The sequence below is a fragment of the Zea mays genome, chromosome 1, assembly GCF_902167145.1.
Source record: "Zea mays cultivar B73 chromosome 1, Zm-B73-REFERENCE-NAM-5.0, whole genome shotgun sequence".
NCBI lineage: Eukaryota > Viridiplantae > Streptophyta > Magnoliopsida > Poales > Poaceae > Zea > Zea mays.
In genome coordinates this window covers 170,337,170-170,341,978 of record NC_050096.1, presented here as the reverse complement: position 1 = coordinate 170,341,978, position 4,809 = coordinate 170,337,170, and the positions used below count along the sequence as shown (strand labels likewise).

Genomic DNA, 4,809 nt, shown 5'->3' with positions numbered 1-4,809 from the left:
CCCATCCTTTGTGGACTCCTCAACGGGTATTAGGTTCTTGGTGAACAGAACCTTGGTAAAACAAATCACTCGTGCCTCTTGTGTTTATTGCTTGTGATTTGTTTGTCTTCTCCCTCTCTTAAGTTTCTTGTGCTATTCTTTGTTGATATTACATTGTGTTGCTTCAAGTTAAAGTTCTCATAAAGAAGCAATTCCTTGCAAGGAAGAAATGTGTGTTGATTTCCATCTTAACTACGTCTTTTTGCTTTATTCAACTTAGTACTATACTCCGATTATTGTTTATCTAGTTCTAACCGCTAACTGGGGATCAAGTGTTGTTTGAAGTTGACAATTTTAGGTTTCGCCTATTCACTCTCCCTCTATGCGACTATCAAATCTCATCTAATAACCTCTTGATGTATAAATTCGCCAAATGGTGTAACCTTTATTGAGCCATTGTTCATGTTGAATGGTTTTTTTGATAATTTTGGTACTAAAAACTTCTTTTGACAAATGCAACAATCATATACATAGTAAACAATATTGTATATGCAATGAAGACATTAGGTTAATAATCTACCTCTATGATTTGCTCGAAAATCTCAAATCAGAAAATACTCCATCCCGCAAAGTGAATTTTTAATCTTTAATTTTGAAATAAGATCGTTTACCTCAACATCAGATGAACCATCCTAAGAAAAAGTATCAGCAAATTTAATGCAACACTTTTCAAATTTATTATCATTTAATAACTTTAGGGTATTTAAGCTTAGTAAATGTAAAGGCCAAAAAATTGTATCAGCAAAAATATATAAAATAAATATAATTATTTTAGTGTTTTGGGCCTATGGAACCTTTGGAGATTATTTGATTTTCTTTCAATTGTGCATATTCAGTTAAGGGGATTATATTGGTCAAATAACAAATAAATAAATATAGAAATGTGCATTCCATGCTAGGCTCTTGTATTTCTGCATTTGTATTCAAATTTGTGAGACAAGTTTAAGTTTGAAAATTAGAATGTGAAAATAGAAAAGAAAAGAGAAGGGAAGGAAAAGAATATACACTATAGCAAGAAAAATAATATTAATGCAAATAGTAGAAGTTATACCCTCATTAGGGTTGTGTTTGATATTTAGAAATTTGAAGTTCAAACCAGAAATATAAACTTAGTTTGAATCCTTGAATTTGAAAATAAACTAGAAATAGAAAAAGCAAAAGAGAAAGGAAATCACTAGTATTGGGCCCCTAGAACCAAATTCAGCCCAACTTCGTATCAGCCCAGCGGCCTCACTCTCGCTGACCGGTGGGACCCGCAAGTCAGTTTCCTCGCGAGCGCCAGTCCCCTTTATCCCCCGCTGGCGCGTGGGACCCACCCTGGGCTACTGTTCCTCTTCCCCCAAACCCCCAAATACTTCGGCGCGGGCTGTTGCAGCCACCGCGGATCCAACTGGGGTTGTTGTCGCGCCCGTCCATAAAACCCTGGCCGCGGGATTGCCTCACCCTCCTACGCACCTCAACCAATCGGAAGCACCCTGGATTGGAGAGAAACCAAAGGGGGGACTGCCTAGATTATTGCCACCGCTTCGCGCACACATCCCGTCTGTGTCGTGCTCGGCCTTCGGGGGTCGTTGTGGGGGTTCGCCGGGGTACACCGGAGACAGTCGGGGCCTCTTCGCGCCGGGAACACCACTTGGGGCTTCGGAATTACTCGTCAAACCTCCGCTCCGCCGCAAGACCACCCTATGCCATAGACTGAGGTCTGCTCATCCCAAACCTCTGGTATGTTGTCTTTTCCGAATTCGCCTTTCTTGTGCCATTATCTAGCAACCGGTACAACGACGTTATGGGTTCTGAGGCGCTTGATCGAGGGACGCCGGCGATCCCCCACCGTGTAGGTACGAGCGCCGCTGCGCCTAGACATGCGGAGGTAGGTGACAGCGCGTGGGTCATGATCTGTGCGCGTACGACTGCGATTAGATGAGAGGATAACCTTTCGCGACAATGAATCATGACCGCAGATTGGTAGATCGGATGGTCCGGAATCGATACCGGTTCGATGAGTGGCTTGATGTAATCTGGGCCTTAGATCTGTGATCGGATGGCCCAGAGCTCACGCGCGTTGCCACCCGCGGCACTTTTTCGAAAGATACCCCGAGTTTTTGATAAATAAACCCGCCATCCCCTAGTATTGAAAGAGTATTAGACTATCTCCAGCAACGTCCCCTAAATTCTATCCCCTAAAAGAATATTTCTTGTCCTTTACAACACACTCTAAAAGATTTCGTTCTCTATATCTTCTCAGTCTCCAGCAACGTCCCATATATCTTATCCTCTATATTTTATAAACTATACTAATACAAATTATCAACTTCAAATATTGTATATTATATTAGCTAAGTGCAACGTTACCTCTAACAAGACGGTCATCGGATTCCAGCCAAGCAAATAAACTAGGCCGAGGGAGGAAATGGAATAAAAATCATCCGCCAGCAACAGCCGCTTGGGCGCCTCACTGCCACCATGGAATCGACTTCCTTCCTGTTTGCAGCAGCCGGCGTGGAGGAAGGGGCACCGTAGGACCAGTGGCCTCACCAACAGCGACAAGAAGCTGCCCGAAAGAGGGGCCAAGGTAGATAGCGGACGCACGAGAAGTCTCTAGGTTTAGCGTGTACGATCGTGGTCCTCTATTATATCGAATTATTTACCGAACGTTGCTGGACGCCGTAGCGGACGTATAAAGCGCTAAATATAGCGGACAACTCCATTTAGCGGACCTTGTTGAACATAGCCTTACACAGAGTCCCTGGAATTAACGAAAACAACCCTGACCTCTCTGGTAATTATGTAGGCAGTCCAGAATCATTGGGGAAATACAGAAATTAAATCAGAAAATGATTTTTAGTATAAAAATAATTACAGAAACTTGTTTAATTCATAAGTAATTCATTTTAACTCCTTTTTGATCCATTCCAGTTGCATTAATCTAACAATAATATTGTTTATCATCTAGTAACTTTGTATTACCATAAAATCTATGATTAAAATCTTGTACCTCCTTTGTTTTATAGTAACACCTAAACCTTTGGAAAATCATAACTTTATAGCCGTAACTCTGAATTTAGTGGTTCTTGGACCTAGGATCTCGATACGACGCGTAGAACATTATTATGCAGTTTGTTCTTATGTTTGGTGTGATATTAATTTTGCATATACCATGTTTGTTTGTATTGCTATGAGTATCATCGAGGTTACGAGTCACTTGAAGAGCAAGTTGGTACCTAGGAATCTCGAGCCTAAGGTAAGTTGTGCCCTTGATCACTTTTCTTTACATAATAATGTTCATGTTAATCACTGTGACATGCTCAGCTCAATTTGATGGGACCCAATAGGTTTCCCTAGCGTTGTTTATCCCTTACCTTGCAAACAGAAGCACCATTGGGTAGTTTTGCTATTGCTCTACTTGGTTTTGGTAAATTAATGTTATATTATGATCATGTTCCAGTTATACTGTTGTTTTAATTATTGTTTATGACAATATCATTATGTTAATTGGAACATGGAGCGACCACCCTGGAAAAAGAGTGCTACCACAAGGGTGGTATGGGACGCCCTTGGCTAACTAATTAGGAAAGCTAGTGGAAGACTACCTTACCTGAAAAGGCAACACAAAAAGGGGTTAAATGATAACACCCTTCGTCCTTCGAAGCATTATTTCCCTGAGGATATAACGATCTTCGGACGAAGGTCATGAAGGACATACCTTCATCATCACAACATGTATTAATGAAAGACGAAGCATATGAAACATGAGAAACAACATAGATAATTATATAACATCATCCATGTTGGGGGCCTTCGTCCTCCGAAGGTCCTCAAAAACATAATTTAACAATGTCTTCCAAGTATGGTTTATGGACAGGTATCTTCAGATTAATGATAAAAGCATACACGATGAGGAGCTTGGTCGTGACGAAGGTTGTCGTCGCTCCGAAGCTGTGCGAAAGGGAGCTTCGGCTAAATCACAGAAAAGGGAACCGACTTAAAAGGGAAAAGGTTGTTCAGTCCTCATAGATTTTTTTATAAGCCAATAGTAAATGTAAAGGGCATAATTGTAATTTCTCATAGGTTGTGTCTTGTGCCTATAAATAGATGAACAGTACCCCTGTACTGTTCATGCTGACTGGTACTTGCTTTTGCATCACGCTTGTACTTTTTGTCTTCTGTTAAGCCGAGGTACTTTTGTAATTCAATATTGTTTCTGTCTTTCCATGATAATATAATAAGAATGAATTAATAATGTTATATAATTGTTTATGTTGTCTCTTATATTTCATATGCTTCTTCTTGTATTAACTTATATTGCAATGATGAAGGTACGTCCTTCATGACCTTCGTCTGAAGATCATTATATCCTGAGGGGAATAATGCTTTGAAGGACGAAGGACATTAACATTTAATATCTTGTGTTGCCTTGTTCTTAATTCATAGTATTTGAGAACAAGTCCCCAACATTGGCGCCCACCTCCGGTGAACCCTTTTTCGACCACCTTCGGCAAGCACTGACCTTCGTCATGCCACCGAAGAAAGCTTCAGCGCCAGGGGCTGCCGCACTGCAGCCACTGGACCCGAACCAGGAGACCCTTTCTCTTCGACAGGCCCGAAGCCAGAAGAGGAAGGCCACTAGTCCAACACTCCAGGAGGAGGAGTTGGACCAAGAAATCAGAAACATGGAGATAATCCATCAGCAAGTGCAAAGGAAGAAGGAGAAGATGGCCCGACTGGCTGATCCTCAAAGGCAGATCGACGAAGCCACTGAAGAAGTACGCC

The 4,809-nt window shown here is 41.4% G+C and overlaps 1 long non-coding RNA gene across 1 annotated transcript; it reads left to right on the top strand.

Moving 5' to 3' along the window:
• The first annotated feature begins 1,385 nt into the window (after window positions 1-1,385).
• Window positions 1,386-4,245, top strand: LOC100217084 (uncharacterized). The gene is made up of 2 exons (NR_147035.1): window positions 1,386-1,761; window positions 3,230-4,245. It is a non-coding gene; the product is annotated as an uncharacterized lncRNA (long non-coding RNA).
• Window positions 4,246-4,809: the final 564 nt, after the last annotated feature.